General features: G+C 40.6%; 1 long non-coding RNA gene across 1 annotated transcript; it reads left to right on the forward strand.

Moving 5' to 3' along the window:
* The first annotated feature begins 214 nt into the window (after window positions 1-214).
* Window positions 215-6,657, forward strand: LOC124383944. Its single transcript, XR_006925308.1, has 5 exons — window positions 215-283; window positions 4,425-4,539; window positions 5,488-5,566; window positions 5,702-5,865; window positions 6,436-6,657. It is a non-coding gene; the product is annotated as an uncharacterized LOC124383944 (long non-coding RNA).
* Window positions 6,658-12,491: the final 5,834 nt, after the last annotated feature.

Raw genomic sequence — 12,491 nt, forward strand, 5'->3', positions numbered from 1 at the left:
CAGGATGCAGCCCTGATATGCATCCTGCTTTTTTTTTTTTTTTTTGGCCCACAACGTAATAAAAATCGGTGTGTGGATTTTCTGCTCTCGAGCGCCCTCTAGGCAGAATTACATGTGAGAGACGCTTCCGGAAGTGTGTAAGTTTTCATTCACACTTCAGGAAATAATTAATGTTTTAGCCAATGAGAAGAGGTAACGGATATCACGTGATCGACTGCTATAAAATGGGAAGGACTTTCTGCTCCGCGTCACTCCGTTTCACACCCAAAAGATTTGTAAAGAGGTAAGTTTAATTTAACATTGTTTATTTCATTATATATTTTTTCTCACTATGTAGCCAGTGACCTTGCAGCTACATCACAATAATTCTTACTAGTATATTAATAAACTGACGGTTTATAAACAGGCTACAAGCTACATACATACATACAATGTTGAGGTTAGCTATTTGGCTGGCTAGCGCCGGCTAACGCTAGTTATCGCTAACACGCTAGTTAGCGCCAGAGTTTACCAGTCGTATCTTTTTTTAATAAAAGATGCATTTATTTATTTTTTTAAACTTATTTAATTTATTGCTCTGTCTGCCTAATTTAAAGTCCTTTTAAACTCTCAGAGGAGCTGTAGCTTGGTCATGTATGGGTGTTTTTTCCACCCATCATTTACACATTTCTACAGATAGATGTTTTAAGGCTATGGCATTTAATATATATATATATATATATATATATATATATATATATATATATATATATGTGTGTGTGTGTATGTGTATGTGTGTAACAAATAACACATTATATACACATATACATGAATGTGAAATGTTGGGCAGAATGTACAGTAGTGATAGAGATACATATAAATAATAGTGCAAATGTATTGAGAAGTAAAAAAAGATATGTAATATGTACATGTATAGTACAGAGGTTATATACAGTGTTTTGTTTTGTGTTTGTTTTGCTCTAGCGGTGTAGTGTAGAGTTCAGTAGTATGATGGTGGAGGGAAAAAAAAGCTGTCCCTGAACCTGCTGGTTCTGGTGTGTATGTTCCTGTATCTCTTTATTGATGGAAGCAGGTTAAACAGTTTGTGACTGGGATGTGAAGAGTCATTAATAATGTTGTGAGCTCTGCGCAGACATCTGCTGTGGTGAAGGTGTTCAATGGCAGGTAGTTAGGTGCTAGTGATGCATTTAGTGATTTTGACCAGCATTTGCAGGGCTTTACGTTCACACACAATGGAGCCTCCGTACCATACAGTGATGGAGTTGATCAGGATGCTCTCGATGATGCAGCGGTAGAAACTCGTTAAAATCCCTGGGGACCGATGAGCTTTCTTGAGACTTCTTAAGAAGTACAGGCATTGTTGTGCTTTCTTAACCAGAGCTGAAGTGTTCTGGTGCCAGGACAGATCCTCAGAGATGTTAACTCCCAGAAACTTGAAGCTGGAGACTCTCTCTACCTCAGTTCCATTGATGTTGACCGGTAGATGTCTCCTGCTGTTGGATTTCTGAAAGTCCACGATGAGCTCTTTAGTCTTCGAGGCGTTGAGGGTCAGGATGTTGGTGGCACATCACACTGTCAGGCTTCGGATCTCTTCCATGTAGGCCATTTCGGCATTGTTGTCGATCTGGCCGACCGCGGTGGTGTCATCTGCACCAGTTTGAAGATGTTTAAGTTATACGGATGAGCACAATCATGGGTGAAGTTAGGGAGGGAGTAGAATAATGGGCTCAGAACACAGCCCTGTGGGATGCCAGTGTTCAGAATGAGGGTTGAGGATACCTGGTTGTCCAACCTAACAGATTGAGGTCTGTTGGTAAAAAAAGTCCAGAATCCATCTGCAAGTGGAGGTGCAGATACCCAAGTCACTAAGCTTAGTGATCAGTACAGTGGGGAGGACTGTTTTGAACGCAAGGCTAAAGTCAATAAACAGCATTTTGATGTAGGTGTTGCTTTTATCCTGATGGGTGAGAGCTAAATGAAGAGCTGTGGAAACTGCATCCTCTGTTGACCTGTTTGGGCGATAGGCAAACTAGTGTGGGTCCAGTGTAGGTGGTAGGCCTGCAGTGAGGTGATTCAGGACCAGTTTCTCAAAGCACTTCATAGCGATAGGGGTGAGTGCAACTGGGCGAAAGGCATTCAGGCATTCAGCAGCTGAGTGCTAAGGCACTGGTATGATGGTTGCAGTCTTCAGGCATGTAGAAACTGTGGCTTGGGCCAGTGACAGGTTGAAAATGTCGGTGAAAACCTGTGCCAGTTGTCCAGTGCATGCTCTGAGAACACGTCCAGGTATGCCATCCGGGCCAGCTGCCTTGTGTGCATCCACTCTACTAAACGCTGAATTGACAGCCGTTGTTGAGAGTGAAAGTGGACTGTAAGCAGTAGAAGAGTCCGTGGTTGAGGTGAAATGTCCTATGCCTTGATCGAAACGAGCAAAAAAGTGATTGAGTTCGTCCGGTTGGAAGGCACTGCTGGTTGGTTGAGCTGTAGGTTTGTAGTCCGTGATGGTCAGGACGCCTTTCCACCTGCGTCTGGGGTCAGAGTTGTGGAAGTGCTCTTCTTTGTGGAGTTTGAATGTGAGTTTGTCTCTCCTAATGCCTCTTTTCAGGTTGGCCCTGGCTCTGTTGTAGTCCTCTACGTTGCCAGATTTAAAGGCAGCATCTCTTGCTTTCAACAGGACGGACTTCAGAGTTCATCAATGGCTTCTGATTAGGAAAGCATTTTACGTGTTTGACGGTAGTGACATTTTTCATACCGAGTTAAACGTTTATTTCATACATTTAGAAATGTTCGTGGGTAGATTCTGTGAAGTGTGAAGCCATGTTGCTCTGATTCTTGTTGTGGTGGGACAGTGTGTGTGTGTTTAAATGCTTCATCTGATGGCCATGAATAAACATGAAGCTGCATGCAATGCAATGCTGGATATCATGTCTTATCTAATTCATATTAAATTCAAATTATCCTGTGTTGTAGGTTTTAGGTAACAGTAGAGATCCCCAAGTTGTTAGTCAGAATCCAGCCTTCACTGCTGTAAACCAAGTGTCATGTGTTCTTTTTATATCAGCAAGTTAGTTCCTGGTCTGAGAGAGCATGAACAACATGGTCAACAATCCTAGTTTAACTGAAAATTTTTAATCGCAATAATAAATGTCAATATCACTGTGTAAAATTCCCACAATGTTTTTTCAATGTGCGCGTTAGCTAACCGGAAATGTCCCAGGACCAAAGACGTCACTTCCTGACATAAACGAATAGCTGTTGAAATGGTCTATTAAGACTTGAGTATTTGGTCACCGTACAAAATACTGCGAACACGCGATGCCTTCAGAAAAGGAAGATCACGCGCTACGACACCACAGCCATAGACTACAACACAACAAGCAAAGGAGAAGCGCGAGAAATCAATAAAAAACTCATCATTCAACAGGAAAGGTTGACTGACGCACGCAGTTATATTTTTAGTTTGTTTTTACGTTAGCTAGCTACTAATTTCGTTCTGAGGTTATGGGGAAATGTAAATTTAATGAAGCGTGGCTGGATTAAAAACTCTTTTCGTCATTGGTTAAAACCAGTGGACAACAATGTTTTTGAGGCGTTTTGCACCATATGCAAAAAAAGGATTCAGCTAGGTACAATGGGAATGAAGGCATTAGAGTCTCATGCCAAGTCGTCCAAGCACATAAACGCTCTCAATGGACAAAAACAAACTCCTTCCATCGCCTGAGTGTTTCAACCAACTGTTAGCCAGCTATCTGCTAATGTGCCTGAAGTGGCAACAGGAGCTAATGTTAGCCAGCTTGCTGCTAGCGCTGCAGACCCTCCAGCTATGGCCGCAACTAGAGTGGATCTGCGCACAGCTTTTGGGTCCACACCAACAATGAAAGCCGAGGTGTTGTGGACTCTTAATGCAATCGCTAAACACCAGTCCTACAGTGGAAATGAGGGTATCTCGGAGCTTTTCAAGTGCATGTTCCCTGACTCCGACATCACTAAAACGTTTACTTGCGGTCCTGACAAAACAGCTTACATAGCCAAGTTTGGTTTAGCTCTCCGCATCAAAGAAGAACTGGTGTCCAAAGTCAACAAATCACCGTTCGTTCTTATGTTTGATGAGAGTCTCAACGAGACTACGAAAAACAAACAGCTGGATGTGCACGTCCGCTTCTGGAACGAGGGACAGGTTCAGTCCATATATCTGGGCTCTCAGTTTATGGGACATTCCACTGCACAAGACCTGCTGTCGCATCTCAAAATTAGGATAATCATGTTTTACTTTAAAAGCTCATCAATTTATATTGGTAGACTCAACTTGTGTGCATATTCTCTTCTGTAACTGCAATATTACATGACCAATTAGTTATTTCCCTTAACAATGTGCTCATCCAGTCCTCTTATTTGAGTAATCAAATGCAACCTTTTTTTCTCAGGAATGTATGGACAGACTGAACCTCAGGGACCTGGTGTCCATTTCAATGAATATGCCCAGTGTGAATTGGAAACTCTTCGACCTTTTCCAGAAAGATCACACTGAGCAGTATGGAGGTGAGCAGTTTAGAATGCTATTACTGTTTGTGGGTATGTGTGATCTATTAATAATTATTATAATATAATAAATGCATTTCATTTGTAGTGCACTTTACATTGAACAAACAATCATATTGCTACAGAGCAAAAATTTATGCATGGGTGCAACATATGCAGTTCAAAACCATCTCCATGTGATACAAAATATGATTTTGGTTTCTAATAAGTTTTGCAATGAAATCTTCAGGTGCTCAGCTCATTTGTGTGGGGATCTGTGGCCTACACACGCTACACAACGCATTCAAGTGTGGGTTCACTGCATGGCAGCTGGACAAGTTGCTGAAAGCAATGCACACACTGTTTCTCAATGTGCCTGCCAGGAGAGAGGATTAAATCACAGTACCTCCTGAACCATCTAGAGACGTACCAGTGCCAATTGGATCCCACTGCATGTGTGGAGTTTGACATTGGACCGCCTGGAGTGTTTAAAGGCTCTGGCATGGAGAAGCTGATGCTGGATCTGTGATGATCACAAATGTTGAGCTCAGTAGCTCCTACTTTTATACCAAAGACTGTAGAAAGAACATTTACTTATAACCTCATACTCCAGTGCTCATGTTAGTTTTTACTCTCCAGTGTTCTGTATTGTTGAAAGATTTATGATCAAACTCTTGATGTCACCCAAATGAGGATAGGTTCCCCTTTTAAGTCTGGTTCCTCTCAAGGTTTCTTCCTTATAACATCTAAGGGAGTTTTTCCTTGCCACAGTCACCATGGCTGCTCATCAGGGATAAATGCACACCATTCACCTTGATTGTTGATTTCTGTAAAGCTGCTTTGAGACAATGTCTGTTGTGAAAAGCGCTATAGAAATAAACTTGACTTGACTTGACAGTAACCAAGTCTACAGTGTTCCCCCTTTCTTTCTGTGCCCATCGTTGGGTGGAAAACCTTCCGGGTGTGCAGAGAGCCCTGGAAGTCTGACCATCACTGCTCTTGTACATGGAAGCCGTGAAATCGAAGAAACTCTCGAACCATGGAACAGGTAGGCCGTTCTTAAATGCTGTGAATAGGTCTGTGACTGTGTCCTAACCCTGGTGCTGGTGTGGCCTCGTCATTGTTTTTGTTATATATGGCTAAGTTGAAATGTCCTGCCTTACTGTCTGCCTCTCTCTGTTAGCATCTTATGACACATTTGCAGCAGCCATGAAGGATCCACTCATCTTGGCCAAATTGCAGTTCTACATGGCACTTGCCAGGACCTTCACTCCCTTCCTGAAAAAATATCAGACAGATGAGCCTGTGCTTCCATTCCTTCCGAAGGACCTGACTGAGTTGATGATGGTAATAATTTACTTAAAGTGCAACTCACCCCAAATCATTTTTCTTTGCTGATAAACTGTATAAATAAGTGTCTAATAGTAATGTCTACATGTCTGGTATTTAATTTTGGTATTTTAGTACATTTTAGTACATTTTCTACCAAAAACCGTTAGCGTGGTGCCCTCTTCAGCTTAAAACTTTACACTGTACTTGAATTTGAATCGGGCATCACTACTGTGGAGTATAAAATATGCCCAGTCTCGGCCACACCTTCGTAGCGAGTTGGAATAGCAAGGAATTGTTGAGCCCCCACTCCCCCCGCGCGTCCCTCGGTCTGCTAGGCAACGCCTCCTTTTGCCACATTTTTCAAATCAGAAATGTAGGTGCAGTACACCTGCTGGTAGGGGGGTGAGTTGCTCTCTAACATTATAATCACCACTGATTGGGCTCAATTGATATGTTTTGACAATGTGGAGTTTGTGGTTAGTATGTGTAAAAAAAATAGTGGATACATTGTGCATCAAAATCAGACAATTTGATGCCGGTGATTAATGTGCCGCACCGGACATTTTTGTGTTTGTCTTTTGACAGAGTCTACTCAGACGCTTCATAAAGAGAGAAGTCCTCCATTAAATCACTGCCCTGCAGCTGACCAAATTGGATGTCACAGACAAGACCATCTGGCTCAGCCCACAAGACATCAGCATTGGTCTAGTTCAGGTGTGGCCAACCCGCGGCTTCCGAACCGCATGCGGCTCTTTGGCTGGTTTCATGCGGCTCTTACGTTCATGTTACGTTTTGTTTTTATGATGTGCGTGTTCGCTTCGCTTGAGTTCAATACGGTATTTTAAGACTTAAATGAGCTTGCCCCTACTGGGAAACTTTGCGGTATATCAGACGAAACAATTGTAATGACTCAATAAAAAAGCGCAGCCAGCACACGGTTGAGAGCAACATGTCTGCGGTGTGCGGATAGCGATTTGCAAAACATGCAATGCTGAAATTTCAAGAGGGGGTGTATCTGCAAAGAGTTTCTCCAAGTCGGGTTTAATTTATCACCTGAAATCCAAACATCCCGATTGCCATTCTAAATATGAGAAGAATGGTGTTCCTGGATCCATCAGTAATGTACAGAAAGACCCAGAAAGATGCAGAAAGCACATGAAAGGGCTGGTTCAGAGGTTTCTAACTCCAGCTAACAGCTAACTGATACTACTGCGGGTAGGAATAAGAAAGGAAAATCATAGGCTACACATTAATTTATCCTAAACCTGATTGGCTGGTAATGCCCTATAGCCTAATGTCTTTTTTCCCCCCCGCATATTTTCTCATCTGTTTTGTCATAGGAGATGTCATACTGCAGCACTTCAACAGTTTCCTATCCTTGGAGAGCCGGAGTGAGGACTTTCTCCTTTCCTCCCATGCGGAAGAGGCTGGACATCTTCCTGAGGAGTGCCATGGAACCTTATCCAGAGCTGTGGGGCTTCTGCAAGAAGCTGCTCATCCTTTCCCACTTCCAAGCTACAGTTAAACGTGGATTCTCTATCAACAAAGAGGTGGAGTCAGACAATATTAAAGAGGACACTGTGGTCACACGGAGGCTGGTGTGTGATTATATTACACAACACGGAGGTGTTACCAGGTAAGAATGACCCCTGCCTGGACTAGTAAAATGCTTTTGACTTAAAAGTTGACAGAATCAACATAGTTGGCTTCTTGAGTTTGTCACTGACTCTGGTTCTCTTTTCCCAATCTTATACCTAGGTTCCACTCAGTAAAGCGCTACTCCAGAGTGTAGCAAGAGCTAGGACCAGATATCGTGCCCATCTTGAGAAAGAAAAGGGAGGCATAATCCCAGGCTCTTAAGAGGAAAGAGGCAGAGGACTGTCTTCAGGAGCTAAAGGTGAAGAGGAGACGCATACAAGAGGTGTGTGAGGGTCTGGCTAGGGATGCGGATAGGCTGGCTGAGGAGGCTGAAAGGAAGGCAGGAAGCAAGATGGCTGACCTGATATCCAGGTCCAACCTCTTGCGGAGAGGCCATAAGGAGAAGTTGACGGAACTGTCCTTGATAAAGACATTGACTGTGTTTCTTAATTTCATTTAATTTATTGTTGAGTTCAGATTTTCAATGTTTATTGTTCAGGGGTCTCTCAGTTCCCCATATTCCCAGCATGGAATAAGTAGCTAGCTCATGTTAAAAAACAACTTAACATTGTTTGGCAAACTTTCTTGTGACCTACTGAAATGTTTTTATTTTTCACACTGCTTGGCTTATCTTTTACCCATTCCACATTTAAAAAAAATAAATCAACACAAGTTCAAGGATTTTGTTTTTCTTTGCCGGTAGGGACGTGAAATTGGTATTAAATTTTTATATAAATGGTCTTAAAAAGGTCTTGAAAAAGACGAATTAAACTTGAAGAAACCTGTAGGAAGCCTGTATAAACCCTCTTTCTCATACATTATCAGGGTTTAAAGTTTGAGTTTACAGGTGGATGAACTCCATAAGGTCTGTAGTATTGCATTGAGATGTTTTTTCATTATTATTATAATTTTCTGATAGTGTCCTTCATTATGGCTTTTCCTTGCTTGTATGCATTGTGTGCGTTATTTCCCGGTTTCTTTCTGGATGAGTTAAAAGGGAAACCGAGGTTTGCCCCTTTATTAATGCAGGCTCTAGGGTCAATTGTGCTGTGACTTGAAAAAAGAAACAATACCATCAGACCTGTCGTTTTGTCGTTATAAGCACTTTTCTAGGTTACAATCGCACCACAACTGGCTTTTTATTGATACAAACATTAGATTTTTCCTTTATCCCCTTGTGAAATTAAGCTAGGAAAAAGATTTAAACCATACATACATGTAAAGATAATCATAATATACACTAATTTTTTACAGTTTTTTTACTGCACTACTTCACCACCTTCACCTGCCAAATACCATTTTAACCACTGCACTTTCTATAAGTAGTTTGGCAACTGCCAACTGGCAACACACCACATTAAATTACCCAAATACTAACAGACGGACTTGTTTATAAATTAGATCATGATGTCAGTAAAGTAACATGGTTGCACAGTTACATACACTTAGGTTATGCCAAACTTTGCTTTATTGTTAATAGTTCATAGTTATTTCTGAAATTGTGTTCACTTCACTCATTGCACACATTATACATTCAGTTATTATATCAAATCTAGGTTTTAATGTAGTTTTTCATATGTGTAATGATTTACAAATATTTTTACAGAGCCATAATGTGAAAAAGGAGGACCAGGATACAGCCTATTGATGATGCAACATTATGCATTCTGTCATCGATGGACAAGCCATGGCTCATGGAAAAATGGATTGATGCCAATAAAGGTAGTGATATTTCAATTTAATCTTTATTTCTATAGCACCTAACATTTAGCAGGTAGAGCCTAGGTGCTGAACAAAGTGAAAAGGGCAATGTGCAAAATAGTGATAGAGTTAACATAAAAGTAATAAAATATATCTATCATAAAAGAAAAAAGTAACTAGTAATAATGAAAACAGAAGAGAAATAAATTAAGCATTAAAACACAGCAAATAAAATAAACGTTAAGAAGCAGGAGACTAAGCAAACCCTCTACAACACAACAAAGGCTTTGGTGAATGTGTGTCTTTAGCTTTAGAAGTAGAGAATTCCCTTTTAGAGGTGAGATCAGGAGCGAGGGAAATTCAAAGTTAGGAGCTACCACTGAGAAGGTGCGATCACCTCACGATTTATATCTTGTTCTAGGCACTTTGAGCAGTACGTGATTAGAGGACCTGAAAGTTCAGCCATGGGTGCGCAGATGGATAAGTTGATTTTAAATAGGTGGGGGCGTACCAGACAGATCTGAAAACAAATAATAGGATTTTATATTGAATCCTATACTGTACTGGGAGCCAGTGGAGAGAGGAAGTGCAGTGTTCTGAACCAGCTGTAGATAGAGAGTGGACTGAGTAATGCCTTAATAAAGAGCAACTAATTAAAAGCATGAATGGCTTTTTCCATGTCTTTTATTGAAACAAAGGCTTCACTTTTGATAGTAAACAGAGTAGAAAGGAGATTGATTTTACAACTGAGGTTATTTGCTTGTCAGTTCACCTGATAAAACACCATTATAGCCCATCCCTCATATGTCTAGGCATCCTTACACATGTAAGTTTCTAGTGTTGCCCTTGTGGGGCCTGCCCAAACTCATTTTTAGGTTTTATTGTTTGAATTGTATTTAAACACACGCACACACTGGTATCTTGTCTTGTATTTTATGGGCCCCCCCGACTGGATCTCACAAGTAATTTGATATCATTTGGGCAACTGTTTTCAGTATCAAAACCTGACTTATTACACGCACATTTGTACACATTATGACCTGATGGTTGTTTTAGACAGGTCTCTAAGATAAGATTGATTGCAGTCCCCTACATATTATTGCAAGACATGAGAATTCTAGAAAAGCCCCTGACATGCACTTGGCTCTATTATGTGCTGTTTTAGAAATGTTTTTGCATCAGCTTACTTTGCATATTTCCACATGCATGATTATTTTTAGCGTATAATTCATTTTTGGTATTTTTGTTGTATTTCAGGTGACAAACAAGCAGGCTTCTCCTGTGGTCAAAGAGGCTGAGAATTCCAATCACTATTCAAACAGACACGATGGTAGAACACAGGTAATGTTGTATCTTTTGGATATATTTACTTGCATCATTACTCTCAGCTTGTAGCGTGTTTCATTTGGTTTTTGCTTTGTTACTCGGGTTATTACTGTCAGAGGGGTTTCCATTGTGGATTATTCAAACTCTGGTGAATCCAGTATGGATATTCTAAAAGAGCAAGCTCTGACTCCACACCATGATGAAGTAAATGAACTGTAATGTGCTCTGGAGATGAATTTTTACACCAGTGAAAGCTCTTAAGTTTTGTCAAAATAAACTGTGTTAATGGTGTTTCTCTATTTTGTATTTGTAATGTTTTCTCAGGGTTGTTCTTAAAACTGTACTTTATTTTGTTGTGAAGCTGTGTGCACATTGTCTGAAGGAACTGCCCTTTTCTAAATATAAATACATGCTTTTGAGGACAAAACATGTGAAGAGATTATTTAATGCTACACTATTGCCTAATGTTTTTGGACACCCCCACAAATAATTGCAGAAATGAATTTAGAAACCGCTGAGTTCCCCCCCTCCCCTTCCTCACAGTGGTTTGACCCACTGCCTGCGTTCCCAGTTCATCTCACCTTCTCTACACACACGAGTCAGGTGTGTGACTGCGGCTCAATTAATGTTCAATTCCATTAAGTAGGGTATTTTATTCACTTTAAATAAAGCGATTCTCTTTAATGTAGTTACTCATTCATAAATTAGTTGCGGCAAAAATGCTGATGTAATTTTCCATGAATCTGCTATATTAGCGATTAAAATATGACTTATCTAGTGAACGTTAGCTTGTGTACAATAGCTTGTAGCATAGTGCACTGACACTAACACACCAAAGCCGTTTCCCCATGCAGTGTTTTATTTGGGACGACTTGGTATAATGTTAACATTAACACACAATTAGCATATAGTTTATCTGTGCATTTACTAAATGAGCACTGTGTTACGTCTGAACTGACCCCATTGTATTCTTTTGTATAATCAATTTCTTTTCTGTTCTTAAGTGTCTTCATCAATTTTAAATAAAAATGTAAACTTTTTTTAATTCCTTGTTTTGCTTTGTCATTGAACCTGAGAAAAGCTTTGAAAATAACCATAATGATGCAGTCTCCATGCTACAATAATAATGATAAAAACAAAATTTTATACTGTGGGGACACTGTGTCTTTATAAGTACAATTTGACAGTATTGTTTGTGTCCCCTTCAAAAATTGCTCATGAGAAATTTTATATTTATTGTCCCCCCCCTTATGTTAAATGAAATTTATGCCCATGCATAACGGGTGAAATATGTTGTGGCTCCTTAAAGAGCAGAGTAGCATTTTGGGAATTGCCTGCCGGCGCATTTTTCCAGTATTACTGCATGTGTGCAAGACCGAGGAATATGTTTTAAGTTCTAAGTTTCTTTGACTAACCCGTAACGCTGTTGCCAAGAAAAATAAAAAAGCACGAGTTTTGGAAACCTGTCTGTGCTTATGATTTCTGTTGCAACTGGAGTTAGCGAGCTCCCCCATGACCCAAGCCATAAACGCGTTACAACGGCTTGTATCTAAACAGTAGCCTACCAAGAAAGTCATTGTTCACTGTCTTCCTCCTTCCTTTCACAACTATTTCTCTCAGGAGTTTTTCTTTTGGAATCTGCGTGCGTTTAAAAATCACCATCGGTGAATCTTTTCTCCCGATGCCGTGCAACTCAGAACACAGGTGAAGTGCGTTTTTTTTCCATGCCCGGTTGTTTTCAGCGTGACGAATGATTTGCGTTTCCTGTAGACAGTCCGAGTGAGCGGAAGGTCAAACATCGGAGGAACCTCATCCATATTTATGATGTGGTGCGGCCCGATTCAGTGGGAGCGCATCTGATTTAATATAAAGAGTTTCAAGGGTTAACTTTAACCCGTTTGGCAATTTCATTGGTCTAATGTTATGGGGCTCAGTTTTTTGGCTTGAATCTTGTGAAACCGGGGAAAACCCAGGAA

The sequence above is a fragment of the Silurus meridionalis genome, chromosome 4, assembly GCF_014805685.1.
Source record: "Silurus meridionalis isolate SWU-2019-XX chromosome 4, ASM1480568v1, whole genome shotgun sequence".
Classification (NCBI taxonomy): Eukaryota; Metazoa; Chordata; class Actinopteri; order Siluriformes; family Siluridae; genus Silurus; species Silurus meridionalis.